Source organism: Puma concolor, chromosome B1 (assembly GCF_028749965.1).
Source record: "Puma concolor isolate L17-30 chromosome B1, mPumCon1.1.hap2, whole genome shotgun sequence".
NCBI classification, from domain to species: Eukaryota; Metazoa; Chordata; class Mammalia; order Carnivora; family Felidae; genus Puma; species Puma concolor.
Genome location: NC_141670.1, coordinates 144427637 through 144454305, shown reverse-complemented (window position 1 = coordinate 144454305; position 26669 = coordinate 144427637). Strand labels below are relative to the sequence as shown.

Below are 26669 nucleotides of genomic sequence, written 5' to 3'. Positions count from 1 at the left end.
AATGTAGGTGGGAACTAACGGACCCAGTTTGTATACCAGCTGGACTTGGTGGTTCTAAAAGTATAAATATTGTTCAAGCATCTTTTCTTTGCAGAGGGTGCATAAAAGAAAAGCTGTTTCATCCTTGCTGCTGGAGATATTTTTCTTTGTAGCTAACATCGAGCAGGAAATTCTTTATGTTTATCTCGGAGCTTCAGAACTTGAAGTCATAATGGTTCCAGCCTATTCTTTTGGCCCACTCCATTCTGGGCCTTCGTCGAGAACAAGACACATATAGCGTGGGCAGGAGAGTCTTGTGAGGCCACTGGAAAGTGATCTGAATTACAAGTCTGTGGTTACATCCTGCCGTAGCCGGAGAGAACAGGAAGCAAAGTCTGGACAACCAGCAGAGCCAAAGATGCAACAAACTAGAAGGGAAACAGAGCTGGACTTGCAAAATAAATAGGGGCAGAGACCTGGTGGTAAAGCATAAAAGAAGGTAAGAGAGTTTGGGAGTTAGTTCTATGGATATAGGCCAATTTTCACTTTCCCTCTTAAACACATCATTATATAATTTGTGAGTTTCAGAGCACCCATGGGTGGATAACACCACTAGATGGGTTGGTGAATTCTATCAAATGAGCAGATTTTGTGGGTGAGTAAAGAAGACATCAACATCGTTTGAAAGAGATGCTAGCTTCCTAAAAAAGAAATATTTAATGCATCAGTGCTGCTCTGTGTTCTTTTCTTTCCCCCACCATCTCCTCGTTGCTACTGATCATCCTACAAGCTCAACCAAGTGTGATTTCCATATTTAGTGCGTTAGGAAAAGGGCTTCATTAACAGTATGAAGAAACAAAGCTTTTATCAAAATCAGTTTCTTTTATTTTCAAATATATCAACACAAATACGAGGTCAATGAATAAAGGAGATTTTGATTGTTTCTTTATCTTTCTGTCTTTAGTAAAATTAAATCTAAACCATCTCGGAAAAATAGTTTTCCTGTTTTACCTAGAAAGATTGCCACTGGAGGTATTCCATAAATCCTCTTAACTAATCCATTCTAAAGGAATATACTCCTCCTTTTAATTGTGTTCCTTTGCATATTTCAGAAAACTATTCCTTATACTATTACTCATTTGAAGTCTGTGATGGCAGAAATGAAGACCCCAAAATCTAAACAAAATACTCTTTGGATCAACCTGTGTAGAAAATGATCAGCTAATTTTGACTTAAATCTTATCTATATTTATAACCACTTGCATTTTAAAGCAAAAAAAAAAAAAAAAACCCCAAACTCACTATTCTGTAAGATAATTTCTATTCCTGAGTCCATATTGTCTTCTGAATGCTTGGGGATAAGGTTGGTAAGGAGGAAAAATAATGCTGCAGAAATAATATTGAGAGGAAACAACTATTGTGCTAAAGAGACTGCAGTATTCCATGGGACCTTCCATTCCTCCTAGGATATCAGATATTCTCCATCATGCCTCTCAGAGAGAGCCACTGATCAATTTTTATAGGTCCATTGAAACTTGGCTTCCTGACCACTATAAGAAATTTATAACATACATATAAATAGGTAATGAATATTAAAAGACCGATTTGAATGCCAAGTCAGGTTTTTTTTTTTCCACCCAGAGAATTGTTGAATAGAACAGACTTCTTTTGACAACTACTCCCACATGCATTATAATATATGCACCATATTCTTTACTGTAGAAAGTTATAGTTAAGGCCACAGAAACTGGATCTTGTCTATGTGAAAAAACAAGGCTATCTATGTTACTGATAATGTTGCTTTTATATTTATACATAGTATCTTGCTATTTGCCTTTGCTTTTAACATATTTTAGTGCTTTAGTTTCTAAAACTATTCAAAAGCCAAGTAGTTATTCACTAAGTTCTCACTATTCACTGAATTCAAAATGAATTTATAAAACTTTTAATGTCAAGTGGTAGCTGTTGACTTTTATAAGTTTGATACACATTAAACTAAGGAACCGAGACAAAATGTAATTTCTATGCTAACAAAACCAGGATCCTTTATCATAATACTAAAATTATTTCTAATCCCAGGAGTTGAATTACAGTAAAAGCCAGCATTAGAAAAGATTTTCAACAGGTTTTTTTTGAGTGGGGGGCTTTTTTTGGATTAAGAGTCAACCATCTTACATTAAAAAATTTCGTTAAAGCTTGCTGCAATCAGTACGTAGCCTCATGTCCTACAGCAGCTTGAAGGGGTATAACCCAAGGGGTAGATGGCATGACAACAGGAATTGCTGGCTCTGAGCAACCCCTGTCAATGCTGGTGCCCCAATCCTCCTGGCACTCAAACTCTCTGCTTTCCCTTGGCAGTTTCGAGAAGAGTAAACTTTGATCTGTTTGATAGACATTGAAAGAATTTCATCTCTGCTCTCTGCCTGGTTGCCTTTGCACAGCTGCGCTGCTGGCTCTCTTCAGATGTGTACTGACCTTGGCATGACCTGTGGGGGTCACTGCCTCACATTTTACGCTTAGCCAACCATCGCTGTCCTCATTGCTGTTGTTGGATTAGGTCCCTTGCAAGTCAGTATCTATGCTGTTCTAAGTAAAGAAAGAGTGAGGTGAACTGAGGGATTCTCTCTTTGCTGGTGTTATAATCCTTTCAATGAATTTCTAAACGGTGTGGACTTGCTTTCCATTTTTATAGAGCTCACAGTGTCAAATTTTATGTTGACACATTTCTTACAGCTTTTAGCTCTTAATGCTCTGTTGTCGACTTATGTGGCACTGGATCAGGTAACATTTAATGTGACACTACTTAACTCCTGAAGTGTCTGTGTCTGGACACTTTAACTTGCAACTCTGCGGAGTGAGTTCCCTGCCCACGTTAGGTAACCCCCAAAGAAATTAGGGGGCAGCCTCTCTCTCACCTGATCCTTTCCTGTAGAGACTACTGTGAGTTCCAAAGTATTCTCTCTCTCTGACCCTCTCTCCATCTCTCTTTCTCAAGATCCATTAGAGCCTTTGGTGGCCCTACTTTCTATAAAGTGCGTAAGTAAAGCCCCCGAGTTAAACATAACTCTCACTTTTTAAGAGAAAAATTCACTTTCTGTTAACAAAGGAGTAGAAACATAAAACTCTTTTTATAATAGACTTATAATTACTTACTAATAGAATTATTACTATGAACAATAATATGACTTTTCATTTAATATTATGGTTAGATAAGAAAGAGATAAGGAGAAACTGTTGTAGCTGAAGATTATATATGAAATCAATCTTTATTATTCAGTTTTGTAAGTTTTATTTTTCTTATCAGAAACTTTTTGTATTTAGATTGACCATCTCCATTCTTTAGAGTTAACTGGGTTTTTTTAAACTGTTATCCACTATCATTCAATAGCTTTTTTTGGGTCAAGCCTCTTTTCTGAGTAGGACCCCCAGAGAAGCTGCTAGAAAGAATTATTTCCTGGGATGAAATATCCTGGCCAGAGCAACATCACTCCATGTTGTATTTGCCAGTAAGTTGATGAGATTATACCTTTTCATTACAGCCCCCCCCTTCTCCTTCTTTCAAGAGTAAGTATTGTAAAAGATACATTTTAAGTAACTTCCAAATTCTTTAAGATGAATGCAATAAATTCTTGAAGGCATATTTAAACATATCCTGGTACATCGTATGGTACAGACTGAGGCTAATGTCAGTTGATTTTGCAAGCTACATTTACTAGTAAGAGCTGCAGTCATATGGGACTCCGTCTGACTCTGTAAATATTTATTGAGTATCAACTGTGTATAAGGCCTTGGGCTGAGTTGAAACATTAAGCTGAGCACAAGCTGACCACAAAAGCAGGAGATAATGTTACAAACACAAGTATACTTATTGGGAAATATGCAGTGATCATAATTTTAAGGGAAAACTGAGAATAGCTATGCAAATATTTTGTGTAACTTTCCTATGTATTCTTAGAAAATACTTAGAGTTTCTGCTTTCCTAAATATTCTTTTTTTTTTTTTTTTTTTTAGTTTATTTAATTTCAAGTTAGTTCGCAGTGTAGTATTGGTTTCAGGAGTAGAACCAGTGGTTCATCACTTACATATAACACCCAGTGCTCATCCCAACAAGAGCCCTCCTTAATGCCCGTCACTCATTTTGCCCACCTCCCCACCCCTCTAGCTAGCACTTCCCTAAGTATTCTTAAATATTCTCTTTATTCTAAGATCCTGTTAAAATCTTAGTGGATCTGCTTCACCTCCCGGGGCTCTGTTTCTTGCCCCTGATACGGATTTACTGTGCAGTGTTATATCTACCATGTCTTCAAACATGTTCTGTGCTCTTCCCTTAGATTTATATCAGGTTCCAGTAAATGGGGAGAGAATCATCTGAAAGGTCTGCACAATGATGGCCTTATTTAGGCTACTGCCTAGGTTGTTGAAACAAAAGACTCAAAAATAAAGATACCAAAGTGGTGGCTCTATAATATAGAGAATCAACTCTGTCCGTCTTGTTGGTTTTCCAGCCTTAGAGATTTGGCTTCATTTTTGTGCCCCGAAAAGAGCTCACCAGCACATCCTGATTCCAAGCTCACTTTGAAGGAAAAAGAGTGAAGAAAACACCTGACCCAGAAGTTGCAGATGTCATTCTGCTTACATTCCATTTACTATGCTGTCTTTAGCTATATTTAGATGTAGCTTAAGCTGTCATTAGTATGGAAGACAAAGGATGTTGAGAGGACAATTAGCAAACTCTGCCACATATTAATATGATCTGTATCTCTTAAAAACATTTTTTGGGAAAACAACCTAGCAGTTGGTGCTCTGGCGGATACATCACTTTCATCCTAGTTCCCTTGAGGTTCTTACTAGTCTTTGGAGCAAAGGAGTGGAGGTAGTAAGAAAACAGTAAAGAAAAATCTCAGCCCACTGTGCAGCAGTATCCCTTAATGCTGACCGTCGCTGCAAAAAGTGTCACCTTTGCACCGTCACTGCACTGTCACAAAGGGCCAGCCCATCAGGCTGAGCTTCAACACTCGACGTGCATCCCACAGGAAGCCCTGCAGTCTTGAGCACATTCACAGGATGTGTGCTTCCTTCCTAGTTAACTCTGAAAACTGTGGCTGATAAGCTCAGATAGTCTTGCTTAGGGATCTCTGCCAATGGCAGCAGAAACCCCCTCGACTTAACTCTCTCACCATGTGTGGGAAGGTTATTTATTGAAGGGATGCAGGGAATATCAGGGAATCTAATTTCAGAAGGTAGAGTCCTATTTCACAGGAAGTAGCTGGCCGTCCAAAAACTACTTTTTCTCATCTCTGCTCCTCTGGGCATGTCCACTTGTTCCATCTCCTCTACATCCCCATTTCTGATCTTTCTAAAGCTTTGGAAGTTCACTCCCCTGTAATTCTCCTCTGAGACTTTGATTTGCCATGGTATCATATTTGCCCCAATCCTCCATGGCTGAGAGCTCCTCTGCACAATTTGGCTAGTCTCAATCTCTGTGTTCTCATTCAACTTCTGACATGAGAACATCTAATTGGCTCAGGCTGAATCAGATGTCTACCCCTGGTTCAATCAGTTGTAGCCAGGAAAGCAGAGTCACCTGAGACAAGCATGACCAAAGGCAGAGTCTTTTTTTTTTTTTATATATGAAATTTATTGTCAAATTGGTTTCCATACAACACCCAGTGCTCATCCCAAAAGGTGCCCTCCTCAATACCCATCACCCACCCTCTCCTCCCTCCCACCCCCCATCAACCCTTAGTTTGTTCTCAGTTCTCAACAGTCTCTTATGCTTTGGCTCTCTCCCACAAAGGCAGAGTCTTTTAGAATAGTCATGGCCAAAGGCTAGAAGGCAGATTCTCTTAGAATAGGCTGTGAATGGAAATATGACTGATATATCTAGTACAGACATAATATTTTTTTTATGTTTTTAATCCCAGTTCAAATTGGGCTGATCAGAGTTGGTCCTAGAATAGTGTTAAACCTCTGGTTAGTTACAAAATACCATCTGACCAAATACCATAACTGGTACCAGGGGTGATCCCCCAAAAGGCACTATAGGTCATCTATTCCCATGACCGTATAACTTTCCTCCCTTGCCTTCATCCACTTTATGCCCTAGAATTGGCAGCTTCAGTCTCCTCTCAGGTGGCATCAGTTTATGAAAATGTGGTGCATTTTATCACCAGGATTTCTTCTTTAGTTTGGATAAATAATAACAGATAGGAAGAAATAATAGATTTCTTTATCTCCTTTTGAAATCTTTCATGATTTCCATCATTTCCTTTGAATTACATGATCTGTGAGTAGCATTGATAAATGTCCTTGGCATTGGTCTTGGCAATGATTTTTTGGATTTGACACCAAAATCAAAGGAAACAAAAGCAAAACTTAACAGGAGGGACCACATCAAACTAAAAGTCTGCACAGCAAAGGAAACAATCAACAAAATGAAACGGCAACCCACAGAATAGAAGAAAATATTTACAAAACACACATCCAATAAGGGGGTAATATCCAAAATATACAAGGAACTCAGTTACATAGCAAAACAAAAATGGAAACAAAAGAACAACAACAACAAAACAGAAACAAAGAAACAAAAACAAAAAACAAAAACACATAAAAAATGGGCAAAAGACCCAAAGAAGACATAACAAATGGCCAACATCTGAAAAGATACTCAATATCATTAATCATCCCGGAAATACAAATCAAAACCACAATGAGATATCACCTCACACCTGTTAGGATCTCTATTACCAAAAAGACTTGTCTTTACTGATCTCTCCCCATGTCCCTCATTGCTAGTGAGATATGGAGGAAAAGGGAATCCTTGAGCACTGTTGGTAGGATGTAAACTGATGCAGCCACTGTGGAAAGCAATATGGAGTTTCCCTCAAAAAATTAAAAATATAACTAACATGTGGCCCAGTAATCCCACTTTTGGGTATGTATATTCAAAGGAAATGTAATCATTGTCTTGAAGAGATATATGCACTCCCATGCCCATTGCAACATTATTCCCAATAGCTGAAGTATGGATAAACCTAAGTTTCCATCAGCAGGTGATAAGAGATATCTGTATATCTATGTCTATGTCTATGTATCTATATCTATATCTCTAAATCTACAATGGAATATTATTTAGTCTTTAAAAAAAAAAAAAAGCAAATCTTGCCATTTGTAATAACATTGGTGGGCCGGGAGGGCATTGTGCTGAGTGAAATAAGTCACATAAAGACAAATACTGCACGGTATCACTTATGTGTGGAACTAAAGGAAAAAAATCAAACCCATATAAACAGAGAGCAGGATGGTGGTTGCCAGGAGGGTAGGGGGCGTGGACACAGGTGGGTAAAGAACACAAGCCTTCAGTTATAAGATGAATAAGGTCTGAGGATGTAAAGTATAACCTGGTCCCTATAGCTGTTAAATTGTATTGTACAATTGAAACTTGCCGAGAATAGAAGTGTTCTCACCAAAGCGGGCGGGGGGGGGGGGGGGGGGGGGAGAAGGTAAATATGTGAGGTGATGGATGTGTTAATAAAGTCAAATGTGGGAATCCTTTCACAATGTATACACATATCAAATCACTTTATATACTTTAAATATATTACAATTTTATTTGTCAATTATAGCTCAGTCAAGCTGAGTAAGCACACATGTGTAAAAGATGTTTGTAAGAGTGCTACTTGTTGGCTACTTTGAGAGAAAAACCAGATTCTTGGGTCAGGTCTGGACTACTGAATCTGAACTTCTGAGATGAAGTCCTGAATCTGCATTTTAACTCCTGCACCCTCAGGTAGGCTGAAGACTGCATTTTGAGATAAGCTAAGTGAACTCTGTAGTGAATTAATAAGATTTTAATGATACATTTACTAGAGATTCCAATTATTATTATTATTTAAATGTTTATTTTTGAGAGAGCACAAGTGGGGCAGGCAGAGAGAGGGAGACAGAAGATCTGAAGCAGGGTCTGAGCTGACAGCAGTGAATCCTATGTGGGGCTTGAACTCACGAACTAGGAGATCATGACTCGAGCTAAAGTCAGATGCTCAACCAACCGAGCCACCCAGGAGCCCCATAGGGATTTCCATTATTATCAGTGCCTGAAAGAATACTAATTTTGTATACGGAATTTAAGAGGGATTTGTCATAAACTTATATTTTAATTTAGCTGTTTTATAACCAGAAAGAATAAGTCAATGAAGAGAAGGAAAATCAGAAGCTTCAAAAGATAACAATGAATATCATAATGTTTCACAGAATATTTGCTGTATTTGGGGAATAAAAATGCCCCACAGATGTCATTTTTCCATATCATAAAATAAGAAATAAACACATGAATACCAAATGTAACTTTAAAAAATGAGGGGCACCTAGGTGGCTCAGTCTGTTAAGCGTTCAACTCTTGGTTTCAGCTCAGGTCATGTTCTCACAGTTTATGAGTTCGAGCCCCACATTGGGCTCCGTACTGACAGTGCAGAGCCTGCTTGTGATTCTCTCTCTCTCTCTCTCTCTCTCTCTCTCTGTCCCTTCCCAGCTTGCTCTCTCTGTCTCTCTCTCTCAAAAATAAATTAATTAAAAAAAATTTTAATGAAATTAATTTTTTAAAATTACTCCAAGTACTATAATGATTGTGAAAGAAATATAGAATATGTTTTAAAATGTGAAGTGTTTATGTTACATGTATAAAGCATACACACACACACAAAGATTTAATAATAGTATAAATATACTCTGGTTAACCTTATGAGTTAAGGATATTTTGAATGAATAATTGCTAATTAACTCACACTGATTATTAATATGCATAAAGTTCAAACCACACATGTCTGAAAAGAGGACTTACATATTTATTTGTGACAGAAAAAAAAATCAGTTAATAGAGTTGACTGAATTATGTTACTGAACTAACTTGACAGCCTAAACTGTTAGTACTCAAGCAAGATCTCTGTGCATCTCATATTTATAATGAAAACATTCCTGAGCTAAGGAAAAAAAAAAAAAAAGCCTGCCTTTATAGCTTCAAGGAAATACTGTTAAGTAAATTTAGGGGACTTCCAGAGGTAGCAAAATGAGGAGGGGAAAACCGTAGAATGATCTCACTTTTCTGATAATTGAAACTCAAACTCCTGGAACATAGCTGCACAATTTCTACCCTTTTCTTTTAAGGTGCGAGGTCCTCCTGGACCTTGAAAATAAATGGCAGAGAGGTAGTACCTCAGAATTGGGAATCAGAAATCAGATCCTGAGGGTTTGGGAGTCATAAGTCAGCCAAGGATACAGAGTTCTCTAGAACGGAGCTTTCTTGGGACATGAATCATGTTTATTTTAGACGCAAAACTTTCTAGCTCCAAATAGAAAAAAAAAATCATTCTTACTTTATGAAAAATGTCTCTGCCAGAATGTTAGGAAACAAGTGAGTCGTCCAAGCACTGAGGCTCTGTGGCTCATTTGCAAAGTTCCTCTTCTTCATCTGCTCTCAGTGCCTCCTCCCTGGCCCCGGGCCAGTCTCAAATTCTCAGTTCTACCATTGTGCTAAGGACAAAAGTATGTCTGAAGTGTATGCTGCATTCTCTAATGAGTTTGTCTACCTACTCCAGGTAAATCAGAATGTCTCAAGAGGATCCTTGGGACACAGAAAGCATGTTGTGCCTGATGAATGCAACCTGTGTGTGAGCCTGCTTCAGAAACTGTCATTGGACAATACCATAGCTCTCTGCTTCCTGGAGAGGTTCCTGCAGGAGTTTTAAAGTTGTTACATGATGTGCAACTTTATTAATTTTAGTTGCAAATGTGAGCGCATACACAATGCGCTATTTAAAACACTAATTTAAACACTACAGTGAGTGGGGTTGTGTTCAGTTGGGCCCTTGCAGTTTACTATAGGTTTGTAAAGATAAAGTCTCAACTCTTAAACTAAGATCTCCAGATGTGATGCCTATTCCTGCACAGCCTTTTTTGGGCAGTACCCATATATTTACCACTACCACTTTTAAAGTTGGTTACCAATAGAATTTTGAGGTCATGGATCTAGAGTACCGTAATCTGATTTGTTGTCCTCAGACCTAGAAACTGGAGCAAGTGATAGCCTCCATTTGGAGCAAGGTTTCTCAATCTTGGCAATATTGGTGCGTTAGGCTGAGGAATTCTTTGTTGAAAGAGTTGTCTTGTGCATTGAAGGATGCTTAGCAGTATTTGGTTTCCTCTAGGCCCTAAGCTTGTTAAATGCTGTAGCTAAATGTAGTCAGCAAGTTTTGTTTTGTTTTGTTTTATTTCCCCCTTCAGGCAGTAAGAGCTGATCTCTGGTGCCTTCTGTTTAAGTGGAATACTGTGAGCCCATTTTTCCTTTAGGAACCCTAGTCTAATGATTGCCAACTTCTGAATCTGAGCTCTCCACCAACTGGGAGCCTCAATCCACTCTTTTACATTTCTTTTTATTCTCTTCTGTGGGCTACCCCATATCCTTCTAATGAGTTCATTTTACACTATTAATTTTTCCCTCAGTTCAGTAAATAGCAACTCCATTCTTCCAGATGGTCAAACCAGAAACTTCCAAGTCATCTTGGACTCCTTTTTCACCTGCTGTGACCTCCGGGTCCCTGCAGGATACAAATAGCATACTAAAAGGGTATCTGAGGAAAATTCAAAAGATTGTTTAGAAATATGTGGTCTGGTTGAGGGAAACTAGTAAGAAATGGTGAAGTGCCCAAGAGGTAGCGGAAAGACTTTACTCCCTGTAGGCAGGAAGGAGCATGGAGTGGGGAGGGTTTGCCAGAGCCAGCAAGAGCTATAGCTATGGGAGATTGCTGCCTAACAGGAGAGAAGGGTAGTTTTTGCCAGACTGAAGGGTGGCGGGGAAGGATCCAGGAGAATAACCGTCCTGGTCTTGTTCTCCTCCTGCCCTCCAATCTCCAGTTGTCTGAACCCAACCAAAGAAGGACAGGAGAATGCAGGTGTGTGGTCTGTGGAGGTCAGACTTCCAGCCTATGGGAGAGAATGGAGTGTGGATCTGAAGGGGCAATCAGAGAACATCTATGCACTCTCACCAGCAAATCTGTCAGCTCTACCTTGAAATACATCCAGAATCCAACTCTCACTACCTCTTTCATTACCTTCCTAGTCCAAGCCACGATTTTTCACATTGACGATTGCGTTAGCCTCCCACCTCTATCCCTCACTCAGTTTTTTAAAAATGTTTATTTTGAGAGAGAGACAGAGAGAGTGCAATTGAGGGAGAGGCAGAGAAATAGGGAGAAAGAGAATCCCAAGCAGGCTCCTCGCTGTTAATGCAGAGCCCTATATGGGGCTCAAACCCATGAACCATGAGATCATGACCTGAGCCAAAATTAAGAATCAGACACTGGGGCGCCTGGGTGGCGCAGTCGGTTAAGCGTCCGACTTCAGCCAGGTCACGATCTCGCGGCCCGTGGGTTCGAGCCCCGCATCAGGCTCTGGGCTGATGGCTCAGAGCCTGGAGCCTGTTTCCGATTCTGTGTCTCCCTCTCTCTCTGCCCCTCCCCCGTTCATGCTTTGTCTCTCTCTGTCCCAAAAATAAATAAACGTTGAAAAAAAAATTAAAAAAAAAAAAAAAAAGAATCAGACACTTAACTGACTGAACCACAGAGGTGCCCCACCAGTTTTATTTTTTTACAGCATTTATGACTCCCCCAAAAATATTATATATATATAATATATTACATATATTATATAATCTCCCATAGCTATAGCTCTTGCTGGCTCTGGCAAACCCTCCCCACTCCTTCCTGCCTACAGGGAGTAAAGTCTTTCCACTACCTCTTGGGCACTTCACCATATATATATATATATAATATATCTCTCTCTACTGGAATGTGAATTCCATGAAATTATAAACTTAATCTGTTTTGTAATACTATTAAATTCCTTATACATTCTAGGCAGGCAATAAATATTGAATTAGTTAAGTAATTAATCTTAAATTAATCTGATTTGGTTTCTGTTGCTTATATCCAAAGAACTTTAGATGATTCAAGTGTGTATAATGTAATCTCATTTTGTTGTTTGAAAAGTTTATTTGTCCACAGAGAAAATAATGAAAGTATATTCAAAATGTTAGATTTGATTACCATTGGAGAATGGAATTTGGGGTAATTTTAATTTTCTTCTTTGATTTTAATACTTCTGAAATATTCTACCATGACCATGTATGATCCTTGTAATCAGATAAAGAGAATAGCTTTATTTTAAAGTATGGCCTAGATCAGCTGGATCTTCTGGAGAAGCCCAGCAATTCTTTTTCATGTTTTGGCTCCCCATCCTTTTTCTCACCTGTCATTGCTGAACCTTTCCCACTCTTCTTAAGCAGTTGTGTTGGACCCATTCTACACCTTACCTACCCTGCTCTGTGCCCAGGAAGCTGACCATGAGGTTGCAACAACCTGGATCCCTTGCCCTATGGCTTCTAGTTGAGTTCCACGAATGATTTTAGCTAAAATCTAGAGTGTGGGAGGAGAGTGGATCAGATTATTTACTCCCGAGCTACCTCCTTACCAGTTCCCTGCAGGTGGGCTATATCCCTTTACCGAAAGGCCATAGTTCCAGTCAGATGGTCCTCTCCAAAGAGCTATCTCTGGTCCCAGTATGTGTCCCTCCTTTTGTTTCTTCAGGCCTACGGATGGTCGTAGTCCCACCTACTTCCAGCCCTGGGGTAATGCCCCGTCCCTTGTTCTTCTTCCTAAGCCTTGCTCACAGTTCTGTAAACTCCCCTCAAATTACCCAAATTCCAATGGTCTGTATCTTTTCTTCCAAGGTCCCAACTAAGCATTCAGCCTCATCCTCTTCCATTCACTCTCAGCAACTGGTCTTGCCTTTTTTACTGAGGTTGAGGCCTTTATTTCTCAGCTTTCTTGGCATTCCTTGAATGTCTGCACCATCACTTTACTAACAGTAGTCCATGTAATGGCCTGCTTTCACCTCTAATCCTGACCTCTCAGAGCACATAACACATCTGGCTCATTAGCAGGGCTTTACCCTGTTTTCCTCTTACTCTAAGAACTTTTCATAGAGAACAAACTGGTGGTTACCAGAGGGGAGGTGCATGAGGGGATGGTGACATAGGTAAGAGGATTAAAGAGTACACTTAACATGATGAGCATAATTGTACAGTCAGCCATGATACTCTTCTTGCTAATCTTGCCATTTCTGGACCCAAAGTGCTCTGTCACCTTGCCAAAGGCCATCCAACCACTCAGTCTCAGTACACACGAAAAGCTGGTTTGTCTTGGGTCTAGCATTTGCCATGGACAAGATAACAAGACTAATGTGATTTGGGATGAAACTCTATTCATCAAACTTCTCCCCATAGGTGAACTTACTAGTCCCATTATGAATGAAGTCGCCACCTGGCACAAAAAGTGCAGAATAATTCTATGAAAACAAAATTCTTTCCAGTGCTCACAACTTGAAAGTTTTCTGCTGTCTTTGGAAATTTGTCTGCAAACAGCTGGAAGGAGATGCAGCCCAAGAGCTCACCATTGATGCCATGTTGAAGAACATGGGGATGACCATGACTGAGCAGCACAGGCAGCTCAGGAGTGGTGGCTTCTGCAAGGCAGGAAGAATTTTAGAACATTTAGGAAACTCCCAGGATCACCTAGCTACTGGTGGTTGTGGGATGCAAGCCCCACATGAAACTAGAAGTCTGCTTTTAATCTTTTTTCTATGCTATCCACATCCTTCAACATGACTTCCAAAGCATGCCACAAATTGCTCCCACCCTTCTGAGCTAATCTTTCTTTTATTTCTCTCTATTACACTGAGTTTGCCAATATACTGTAAACACACCATGTTCATTTCAGTTGTTTGCCTTTACTTTTGCACCTGCAGCTTTTCTCTTGTCATCAAATCAAATCCCTTCTTGAGTTAAGGTCTCATTCCAGAGCACAATGAAGTCTTCACAAATGCTATAGTACAGCTGGATCTTTTCTTGGAGCCCCTAAAACCACTTATTGTCTGTCCCATTAACTTTCACATTCAATTATGGAGCACCTTAAATTTTTATTTAACTGATACATGTACAGTTGCTATTCATTCATCCCAGAAGAAAATACTGAGCCCTTGTCATTTGCCAGGCACTGTTTAAGTGCTGGAATACAAAGATGGGTATGATTCAGACTCTGAAAGAGTTTAATCTTTGGGGGCAGTAGATACGTTAACTAAACTATTACAATATGCTCTAAGTGATAATATTGGAGCATTGTGTTGCATAATAGTTTAGCACATGAGTTTCAGAACTGCCCAGATCCAGATGCATTTTCCAGCTCTGCTCTTCAATCCTCTACATTTGTACTTGCCTTTCTCCACTGCCAACCAGTATTTTCTAAGGTAAATGCAAACTAAGGGTGATATTAATCTAGAAAACATAAAATTAGGAATATAAATGGCCTGTTATAAAACCATTCAAGTATATGGTGTACTTTTTAAAAACACTTATTTGTAGATCATTCTTATCTTTTTCACTCTGCATTAGGTTGACATATTTATCTAATTCTTGTCTCAATTTTTTTTCACTTTATATAATTTGAGGCTATGGTATTAATAATGTTATATTACTGGTGAATTTTCCATCATGTATGTCTTTTATCTCTAATACTGTCTTTTAATCTTAAAGTCTATTTTAGTATAGTGACATCAGCTTTTGCTTTTTCTTTTTTTAGTTGGTATTTGCATGCGCTAACATTTTCAACCTTTTCTTTTCAGCCTTTTAGTGTTATTATGTTTTAAGTGTGTCTCCTGTTGTGAGTCAGGATTCTGGTAGGAAATAAAAAGGCAGTACCCTCAAAATGTTCATTGAGGAGAGTTTAATAAAATTTATTTAGAGAGGTATTGACAGCATTAAGGAATAAGAAATAAGAGATAGTAAAATACTCAGACACTAAAAATACAGAAAAGCATTTATACCCTAGTTCTGAAGGGTCAAAGAGAGGGAGCACTGTTAGTAGAACCCAGTATAAGCTGTTGCTGGGAGAGGGGACACCTGCAGGATCTGTGATCTTAAATAGAGATAACACTAAAAAACTCTGGCCCAGCATAAGGGAAGCTGGGGGAATTATAACACCTACTTCTCTCTCCTCCTGCCCTGTGATCTTCTGCCACTATCAGCTACTGACCAAACTCAACTGGAAGTTAAAGAGCAAAGGATCTCAGGAACGCAGAGCACAGACCTGGGCATAGAGCCAGACAGAGAAGAGTAGAGAAGACCCAACACACATGTAAACAGCTCAACAGCTGGACTTTGTTGTTGTTATCCAGTCTAATAGCTTTCTTTTAAATTTTTTTTTTTCAACGTTTATTCATTTTTGGGACAGAGAGAGACAGAGCATGAACGGGGGAGGGGCAGAGAGAGAGGGAGACACAGAATCGGAAACAGGCTCCAGGCTCTGAGCCATCAGCCCAGAGCCCGACGCGGGGCTCGAACTCACGGACCACGAGATCGTGACCTGGCTGAAGTCGGACGCTTAACCGACTGCGCCACCCAGGCGCCCCTAATAGCTTTCTTTTAAATGGAGCAGTTAGTCCATTTACTTACATTAATTGAGATTGCTTTTGTAATTTATTTCTCAGCTTTTATTTCCCACATTACCTATGTTTTTTTTTTCTTCTGTCATGACTTCTTTTTTATTATTTGAGCAGTTTTTCTCATTCCATCTCTATTATTTTAGTGGTTACTTTAGAAATTTATACTATCTTTAATTTCCTGCTAAACCATAGAAAGATCTTTGGATCACCTTTGCTTTGATTACCCCTCTCCTGACTTATATACAATTGTTGTTGGCTATTTTAACCCAAGAACACATTATTGTTGTTATATTATATCTATATATGTTATATTTAGATAGAACTATATATTTATGATATATAGGCAATATTTATTTAGATGTATTTTCTTTGCTCACCATTCATCCTTATATCTTAGACTTTTCATCTGGAATTACTTTTCTTCTTTCAATCTTTTGGACATTCTGTGTTAAGATATATTGGTGATAAACTCTGCATTTTCTTGCTTCTGGAAATGTCTTAATTTCACCCTTTTGCTAGATATAGAATTTTAGATTTACATATTTGAAGATTTTATTCTATTGACTCAGGGCTTTCATATACCTATTGAGAAGTCTGATGTCAGCATAACTGTTAACTCCTTGGGAGAATAGATTTTAAAATATTTTTTTTGTTTGTTTCTGGATTGCAGTTTCACTATGATATGTCTAGGTATGGATTTCCTCTTATATATCCTGCTTGGGATTCATAGATAATTCTAAAACTGTAGACTGGTGTCTTTCATTGGCTCATAAAATTATCAGATCTTATCACTTCAAATATTGCTTCCACCTTATTCTCTCTCTTTTCTCCTTTTTGAACTCTGAATGGGTAAATATTAGGCCTTTTCCTCTATCCTCCATGCTAATCCTTCTTTTATATTTCGCATGCCTTTAAGTTTTTGTGCTACACTCTGCAATTTCCTCCAATCTATCTTCTAGTTCATGATTTTTTTCTTTAATAGTGGCTAATCTGATGTTTAGCTCACCCACTGAGTTTTAAATTTTAATGCTTATATTCTCATTTTTAGAAATTCTTGGTTCTTTTTCAAATTTGCTTTGTCATTTTTTTGGTATTTTCTTCCATTTTCATATTTTTGCCTTTATTTTATTCATTGGAACACATTAAATAAACAATTATTTTATTTTCTGTGCCTAATAGTTCTAATATCTGAAGGTTTGTAGGTCTGATTCTTCTGTTGGTTGCTTCTGCTAACTTTGCAAAAAATGTCTTCTTTATGAATTTTATGTATTTTGTGATTTTTGTGCTGCTATTCCTTGGGATGTTTTCTGGGGAAATACTTTGAATTCTGAGTTGAAAAAAATGCTCTTCCAAAAAGAAATTGCATATGCTTTTGAATAATGGATTGTATGTGCCAAAGATGGTGACAACAGTATCATGCATTCCACACGCTCTTCTTACAATGTGACTTTGACACTCTTCCCATTGAGAAGTGGGGTCTATGTTCTTGCTCCTTGAATCTGGGAGGCCTTGTGGGTGAGGGTGGAAATGATTCTATGGGACTTCCAAGCCTGGAAGATAAAAGGCAAGACAGTTTTCCCCTGGTTCTATTGGGATGCTTTGCACTTGGAACCAGCCACCATGCTATGAGAAAGCCCATGCAGCCACAAGGAAAGGCCATATGCAGGTATACTTGCCAACAGGCTCAGCTGAAGTCCTAGCCAACAGGATGCATCCACCACCAGACATGAGAGTAAACTAGTTTACAGATAATTCCAGCTTCCAGCCCCTCAGTGACCCCCTGATCTCAGTCTTCTCAGATAGGCACCAGACACCATGGAGCAAAGACAAGTTGTCCCTGTTGTATACTTTCCAAATTCTTGACCTACAGAATCCATAAGTATAATAATATCACTGTCTTATAGTACAAAGTTTGGAGGAATGTGGGTTCTTATTCGGCAATCAGTGACCAGAATACTTCTGCCAGATACCTGGGAATAAGACCAATATAAGACTCTAACTTAAATTCTAGGTTTTAGAGTTTTTTGGGCAAAAAAATAGTACGACTCCTGGCTACTGACTTGCTTGAGGCTGGTTTGTAACTATGAATTATTAGAAAAGGAATTTTCCCTTCACTCAACACCATGATTGAAGAGTGGGAGTTTTCCTGGAGGTACCATCCATGGTTTGCAGGTATGAGTAGGGGCCAGGTTTCTTTCTAGCTCACCCTTACACTGAATGCTTATCCTTTCGGTTTGAGGGGGCTTTTATTAGGTTCCATACTTTGGGTAGGTCTTATGTTTCATCTCCCGTTCTCTTTTCCCTGTAAATTAAAAAGCAAAAGCAAAAAAACGGATGTTTACATTTACCAGGTTTTGACAAGTAATCTCAAAGTGAAAACAGTTTCACTGTTCCCTTTATTTACCTAGGTTCCACTTTAGTTTTTGGCCTGTTTGTGTGTATTTTTTTTTTTCCCTCTCAGCCCCTTGATGCACTTAAAAAGATGCATTGCTTATTATAAACGGAATGTTGGTGGTTTTCAGCACCAAAATTTGGTGCTGGGGCTCTGTTATGAGCTGAACTGTGTCCCTCCTAAAAGTTATATGTTGTAGTCCTAACCCCCAGCACTTCAAAATGTGACTGTATTTGAAGATTGGGCCTTTAAATAGGTGACTAAGTTACAATAAATAATTATAATGGGTTCTAATCCAATGGGACTAGTGTCCTTTTAAGAAGAAAAAATTAAAACTGCAATGAAATATCACCTCACACCTGTCAAGACGGCTATGATAAAAAACACAAGAAACAACAAGTGTCGGTGAGGATGTAGAAAAAAGGGAATCCTCTTACAATGTTGGTGGGAATTCAAACTGGTGTAGCCACTCTGGAAAACAGTATGAAATTTCCTCAAAAAGTTAAAAATAGAACTACCCTACAATCTAGCAATCACACTACTGGGTATTTACCCAAAAAATACAAAAACACTAATTCAAAGGGACACATGCACCCTGATGTTTATTGCAGCATTATTTACAATAGTCAAACTATGGAAGCAACCCAGGTGTCCATCAATAAATGAATAGATAAAGAAGATATGGTATGTATACAATGGAATGTTATTCAGCCATGAAAAAGAATGAAATCTTGCCATTTACAATGACATGGATGGAGTTAGAGAGCATAATTTTGAGCAAAATAAGTCAGTCAGGGAAAGACAAATACCATACATTTCACTCCTATGTGGAATTTAAGAAACAAAACAAGTGAGCAAAGGAAAAAGAGAGAAAGAGAGAGACAAACTAAGAAACAGACTCCTAACTACAGAGAACAAATGGATGGTTACTAGAGGGGAGGAGAGGTGACATAGGTGATGGGGATCAAGAGTACACTTATCACAATGAGCACTGAGTAATATATAGAGTTGTTGAATCACTTTATGGTACACCTGAAACTAATATAACGCTCTGTTAACTGTACTAGAATCAAAATTAAAAACTTAAAAAAAAGAAAAAAAGGAAATTTCGACACAGACACGTATGTATAGAGAGAAGATGATATAAAGACACAGGGAGAAGACAGTCACCTACAAGCCAACGAGAGAGGCCTCACCGAGAAATCAAACCTGCCAACACTTTGATCTCATACTTCTTTATTTTTTAATGTTTATTTATTTATTTTTGAGAGAGAAAGAGAGAGATACCACATGCGCAGCCAGGGGAGGGGCAGAGAGAGAGGGGGAGAGAGGGAATCCCAAGCAGGCTCCACACTCTCTCACGAACCATGAGATAATAACCTGAGCCCAAAATCAAGAGTTGGGATGCTTAACCGACTGAGCCACCCAGATGCTCCTGATCTGACTTCTAACCTCCAGGACTGTGAAGGAAAATAAATGTGTTGCTTAAGCCATCCAGTCTGTGGGACTTCAGTATAGCAGCCCTAGCAGACTAGTATAGGAACTCCCTCCCGTTCATGTGGTTAATCAATAGTTGAGAGCACCATTACTAATAATTTATGAAGGGACTGGCTATTCAATTTGTGTTTTTTGAAACTTCTATGTTTCTTCTGACTTCTCTCCTGCTGTCTCCCTTTTGACCAATGCATTGCTCTTCAACACTCATTCACAACATAAGAGAGGAAAATAGAGTCAAGAAAACCCCATTTCTTCTGTTGTCTTTCCTAGTTCACATCTCGGGTTATTAGGGTGATGTTGGAGGGGAGAAAGTTTTAGGCCAGGTCAAGTTTTTACACACCTCCATGTGTCATTCTGTGTGGCTCCACATCTTTTAACAATACAGCCTCTTATTGTTTTGGCTATAAATGACACTACATAGGTCAATGTGTAATCTATGCTAAAAAAACAAATTTGAATTGAGTAAATTTTAAAGATCAAATTGAAACTGCTTAAAAGCATAAAGTTGAACAAAAGTCAAAATGGCTGCACTAATGCCTCAGTGAAACTCAGTTTTAAAGTAACCCTTTTCCTCTCTATTCTGCATACCTCTCCTCCTTTCTTAGCCTTTTGTTTTAGGAATCCCATATCACCCTGAGGAGACAAATGAAGCTGGCTGACAGCATGTGCACAATTGCTGTCAAAACTGGCTAGATCCTGTATTTCCCTGTAAACCCTCCCACCCCCCACCCCTGCCTTCAGCCCCTTCTTTTGGGTGGGTTTGCAATTTTTGAAGGACTTGGCCTGCTGCAGCCCCCTTTGCCCGGCAAAGCAAGAAAGTTCTATTTCATCTTTATCCCAAACTCGGTCTTTGAGTTATATTTTGGCTCAGAAGCATGGAGGTCGGTTTTTGACAATATTATTGGCTTTATTCAATAATTCATAAATTGAGCAGCATCCAGAAAGGAGCTCCGAGGAGCTGTGCAAAATGAAAGGCTTTTATAGACAGATGAGAGTTGGAACAAGGAAGTCATACTAGGCAAAAAAGCAAATGGTTATGGCAAGATCACTTTCCTTTAGGGGACGGCACGGTTCTATCAGGCAGATTACCTAACAAGTGCTGATGAGGTGACTTCTGATTGGTTTGAGTTCCATTCCTGGGAGAACTGAAACTATAATAAAGTATAGGTTTGGTGACATGGGGCTTACAATTAACTGATTCTGTTTTGGGCCCGTTGTCTTATATTTAACATCTACAGTGTATTGTATGTTACCAAAGATTCATGGGTTTTAAGCTACTCAAATAACATGGCAATGTGAAGTTGCAACAGGGAAACCTTCAGGGCAGTTACATTATTCAGATATTTTAAATTAGAAAAACACCCTTTAGTCCATCTAATTTTTGGAATTTTAATAAATAGAAAACTTGAAGGAATCATAATTTATTACTCAAATTAGTTGCAATTTTACAACATAGGCAATGAATCAATTTTCCTCCATGAAAATCTGATGCAGGCTTTTCTAAAATTTTTTAAAATTATTTTTGGAGATAACACAGAAACTTGATGAAGAATCAGGAACAAATACTTGTTTTATCAAAGAAAGTTGGAATTGGGTTGAAGTACCGAGTGAGCCACAATGTCTGTTCTTTCAGACCAGTTTAACTTCATTATAATTACTCAGGCTTAATACAATAGTCTTCACATGTGTTTGATCTATGACTTATAAGAACTACATTTTGGTCATCTGAATAACCAAAATATGTATGTATTTTTTTAATGTTTGTTTATTTATTTTGAGAGAGAGAGAGAATGCATGCAGGAACAAGCACAGGCAGGGGAAGGCAGAGAGAACGAGGGAGAGAGAATTCCAAGCAGGCTCCCCTCTGTCAGCACAGAGCCTGATGTGGAGCTCAATCTCACGAACTGTGAGGTCATGAACTGGACCGAAACCAAGAGTCAGATTCCCTACCGACTGAGCCACCCAGGCACCCTGCAAAATATATTTCTTATATATATTTGGTCTTCCACAGTTCTTGGCTCATAGTTTCCCAAACCCAGGTCACTTCCTAAGTGTTGAGAATGATCAAGGTGTCTTTTGTTATGTTAATAAAGTGACTTCTGGAAAGTATTTAAGGGAGGGGGTTGGTTGCCAGCAGGACCAACCATGCAATTAGAGGTATGGAACTTTCAGTCCTACACCCTGACTGCCTTGAGAGGGCCTGGATGTTGAATCAAAGCAATGGCTAATGATTAAATCAGGTGTGCTTATGTAAGGAAGCCTCCACAAAACCCCAAAAGGGTGGGGTTCAGAGAGTTTCTGGGTTGGTGAACACATAGGTATTCTGGGGAGAGTGTCATGCTTGGGGAGGCATGGAAGCTCTGTACCCTTTTCCCACACCTTACCCTCTGCATCTCTTTCATATAACTAGCTATTTCTGAGTTATATCCTTTTATTAAAAAACCTGTGATCTAGTAAGTAAAATATTTCTCTGAATTTTGTGAACCACTCTAGCAAATTAATGGAGCTCCAGGAGAGGGTGGTGGGAACCTCCAATCTGTAGCCATTGGATCAGGAGCACGGGTAATAACCTAGACTTACCACTGGCACATGTGCGGGAAGGACAATCTTGTAGGACTGAACTCTTAACCTGTGGAATCTGATGCTGTCTCCAGTCAGATAGTGTCGGAATTGCTTGTTGACATGTAAGGAACCCCACACACATAGGAATTGGTACCAGGACCAATTTTAATTGAAAAAGATGTGATGACATGTATATGCATTTGGTTGGGGAATTTGGAGATTCTGGGCCCTCTAATAATGGATGCTAAAACGAGACTTCAAAAAATATGACAATCTCATACTTTTATATTCTGAGTAAGTTAGGGCACTTCTTTATTAAATCAGAACATTCCAAATTTTCAGAAAAGAGGTGGTATAAAAATATATTTCCATAATGAAAATAAAATCAGATTTCCTAGAAAAAGTCGACTATGCATCTCAGTTCTTAAGAACATAGGAAGGAGAAATGTTAAAATTTGGAAATAAGGAAGGCAGTGGAAATTCCTACTCAGACAGCTGAGAAAGGGGAGGTCCATAAGAAGGGGTGTTCTAAAAAAATCCACACAAGGGCAAGGCCGGGTCCAGGGTGGGGAGAAAACTTGGCTATCACTGAGGACTCCTGGGGACAGGCTTCCCAGAAACCTGTCAGATCTTCATTTAGGAGAGAGAGCCTTTTGAGGAGAGACTCACAGAGCTGTGATTGGAGAGAGAGAAAGAGACAGAGCACAAGTGGGGGAGGGACAGAGAGAAAGGGAAACACAGAATTCGAAGCAGGCTCCAGGCTCTGAGCTGTCAGCACAGAGCCTGATGTGGGGCACGAACCCACAAACCACGAGGTCATGACCTGAGCTGAAGTCGGACACTTAACCCACTGAGCCCCCCAGGCGCCCTCAGACCTGTGATTTTTGACCTTCACTTCAGGAGCATGAAACGATCTTGATTAGCTCCCATTTCTGGGCCACGCTACTAATAATTCTGTGTGATTTCATAGACCCTTTGTCCCCAAAACATTCTGAGTGTGGATGTGTAAAATCCCATCAACAGATAGCTCTATGGCTCCACAAGCAGAGATAAAAGACTTACAGAGAAAATTCCTGCTTGTGGTAGCTCACTGGGAGAAATGTATTCCTACCTGTGAGCAGTTAATCAGTTGAAGAGAATAAATTACTGATTAGAGCAGTTCCCAGAGTTTTGGGAAGAGGGAATTCAGCGTAGGTAGCAGTGGGGTCGAGTGGGCAGAGCTAAGGAAGGAGAGAGCTCAGGGTCCTTTTGTCTATTTGGGCCTCTTTCTTGTCAATGTTTGCTAACACAAGGGTCTGTGAAGGTATTTTTACGCGGATGACTCAGGAGTATTGCCTCTAGGCCCCGTTGTGCTACCAAGGTTGTGAAGCAGAATTTATGATGATTTTATTGCCTTATGCAGTTGCTAGTGACACCAACAGTATTAATAAAGAAGTCATTTTCACAGAGTCCAGTGAGCTGATGTCTCATGGAATGCATTCAAAGGAGCTACTCTAATTTCTCGTGGTTTACTCAACAGAGTGGTCATCCCACATTTTTTTTTTTTTACACAAGTCAGGAGTGCCTATTATGTACAATTGTATTTTATTATATCCTACCTCCTTCCACGAAGCGTTTCAGGCTGCTAGCGGGAAATACACTTTATCAATGGAAACCATGTCATTTTGCTAAAGAAGGTTGGGGTCTTGTTGCTAATCACTGTGAGGGGGGAAAAAAGCCGGGGCTCACCAACTGGAGGGAGGTGGAGTGAGATGGTGCACACCATCAACCTGTCAAATCTAGCTGACCTGAGGCAGCAACAACCAGGATTTGTGATGCAAATCCTACCAATCCAGGAATTCAGTTGTTTATGCTGCCTCACGGACTCTTTTTCTTTTTTTAAATGAGCACTTGGTAACCCAAATAAATCTTTCTATAAATGGAGGAAACATTTTTGAGGGTTGTGGAGGTCTTCCAAATTCCTCATTATGAAGCCTTCTGAAAGTTGCCCAGGGAATTTTTTTGGTAACTTTTTTATTTTAAAACTTACATAGCAAGTACATTCTTATTGTAAAAGTACAGAAGCAGACAGATATAAAAGTCCACCTTCACTGAAGACTTTTTTATGCCTTTTCTAGAACAGAGGCTCCTTCTTTGTAGCTCTGGAAAGTGGTGAGGAGAGCAGGGCTGGGTATATATACCTCCTTGCATCTGTTTCTTCATCTCTCTCTGCATTAGTCAGGGGAGGCTCTGCTATGCTGCAGCAATAAATAAACCCTAAACCTTCACTTAACTCACTCGTGCAAAGTGTACTATAGGTCCAGTAGCTTTTCAGGGAGCTTCCTTGCAAGTGATGACTTAGGAGTCAGGTTGCTTTCATCTAACAGCTACTCTATCTGAAACACAAGACTTCCAGCAGCACTGAAGCAGGGGATGAGAGAGAATGAGAACACACATGTGCTCTCAATTGCTATAGACTGGAAATAACACACATCACTCCTACTCTCCATTCATTGGCCAGAGCCCATGCATGGCCCCTACTTAACTTCAAGGGAAGCTGGAAAGTGTTTCTGTGTGTCCAAGACTGAGTAGGAACCCAATTATGATGACCACTACTGAGGTTCTACCATATTTTCTCTCTTCCTAATGTCCCTTCTACCCCAGTACTCAGACACGCAGCAGTGATGACCCCAAATGTCCTTAACTTGTTTGTAGGTATCTTTATACCCACTCCTGAGGACTATCCTTAGCAGTAAGCTAGCTGAGTTAGGATAGAGGCTAAGAAAGGAGAGGGCTTGGACACTGGGCGTGATATATATAAAGGACTAAATCTTTCAGTGGACAAGATTCTTATGTTTGAGAAGAGAGACGCCAGTCAAAACCAGTTTTCCTTGCCCTAAACCTATTTGCCATCTAACCCTACCGTGATATGATAATGGGGGTAGTAGAATTCTCCATCTGACCCTGTCACTGTATAATGATGGGAAATGTTTAAGATTTATCCTTAGAGACCTATGAACTTTCCATTTACTTGCCCATGCCTATTTATCCCTGCCTCCCCCAAACCAGCTTTCCCTCCCACTTCACACATGTAGTTATTTACAATTGCAGTAAAAACACACACAAATACAGAGTCAACTTCAGAAATTCTCTCTCTAAATCAAGTAGCAAAACCTTCTATGCCTCTACCCCCAAGTCCTCGGTCCTGGTGGAGCCAGATGATTATTCTTGAGGTAAATACCTGGCATAATTTGTGGTTATAAAAGCTTTTATTAATTTATAATTTAATCTATATGTAATTTATGAGCAAACATTTTAATTAGGCTATTAATTCCACTCGTGTTTGCATGTATATATCCTATGCAGTAAGATCTTTGCATTTTTCTGATAGGCCCTTATTCCCCAATTTTCTCTAATTTTAAGGGCTTCAGTTACATAATTTCTATAACATGATATTTTGGCCAACCTATCTCAATCCATTTAAAAAATGAAGATTTTCGGGGCGCCTGGGTGGCTCAGTCGGTTAAGTGGCCGACTTCAGTTCAGGTCATGATCTCGCGGTCTGTGAGTTTGAGCCCCGCGTCGGGCTCTGTGCTGACAGCTCAGAGCCTGGAGCCTGTTTCAGATTCTGTGTCTCCCTCTCTCTGACCCTCCCCCATTCATGCTCTGTCTCTCTCTATCTCAAAAATAAATAAACGTTAAAAAAAATTTTTTTTTAAAAATGAAGACTTTCTTGCATGTGATCTGGCCCCCACTCAGTGAGGTATATGAGGTATGGTCAGATGATTGTAGACAGGGAGAAAATGGTCACCAGTTTCTCTAGGTCTAAGGAGGAGGATGGACAAAACCCGAAGCAGAGTGAAAGAAGCCCAGTGCTCTTGCTAATGAGGGAGCAGTGTCCCTTTGGCAGTAACCTCATCAGATTCACCATTGAGATCTCTCTACCCTCTATGTATATACATACAAAATGGGGCCATGTGCATTGCCCATGTGCGTTATAAGCAAAGACAAGCTCATCTGAGCTTTTCTCTATCCACAGCAGAGTGTGTAAGCAGATTCTAAGTTTCCAGGAATGTGTTCTGTAAACATTAGAGCTTCTAGCCTCCTCTCTCCTGTAGAAAGGTGTTTAAGATAATTCTCATTCATGGTGTATACCATAAAAAGGGTTAACATAAAAAGGTTCGAAAGATGTAGTCAATCTGAAATAAAACAGACCATTTTAAGGAGTTATTACTCTCCCTTCCTAAAACTGAGGGTTTGGGAGGTTCAGTGACTTCACTTGGACATCCAATGAGAGAGGTAATGCTAGAATCTCTGGGTTCTCAAGTTACTCTTCCAACCACAAGACCACATTTCCTTCCTCTCTTACTGATATGCAGAAAGCAATATAAAATGTAAGCAGCTGGGGTGGTAACAAGGGCATGAAGGGAAACACCACAATGTTACTTAGCAATGGGCAAAATAAAATATGAATTTAAAAAATTATTTATTTATTTTTAATATTCGTTTTTGAGAGGGAGGTGGAGACAGAGCATGAGTGAGGGAAGGACAGAGAAAGAGGGAGACACAGAATCTGAACCTGGCTCCAGGCTCTGAGCTGTCAGCACAGAACCCAACATGGGGCTCAAACCCACAAACTGTCAGATCATGACCTGAGCCGAAGTCAGATGCTTAACCAACAGAGTCACCCAGGTGCCCCAATAAAATCTGA

At 39.5% G+C, this 26669-nt stretch overlaps 1 protein-coding gene across 1 annotated transcript in view; it reads left to right on the top strand.

Annotated features, from left to right (window-relative positions):
- The first annotated feature begins 228 nt into the window (after positions 1 to 228).
- Positions 229 to 26669, top strand: part of CCNG2 (cyclin G2) — a 65196-nt gene continuing 38755 nt past the window's right edge. Inside the window, exon 1 of the mRNA XM_086704821.1 lies at positions 229 to 478. The gene's annotated coding sequence lies outside the window, so the exon portion shown is untranslated. The remainder of the gene's footprint in view (positions 479 to 26669) is intronic.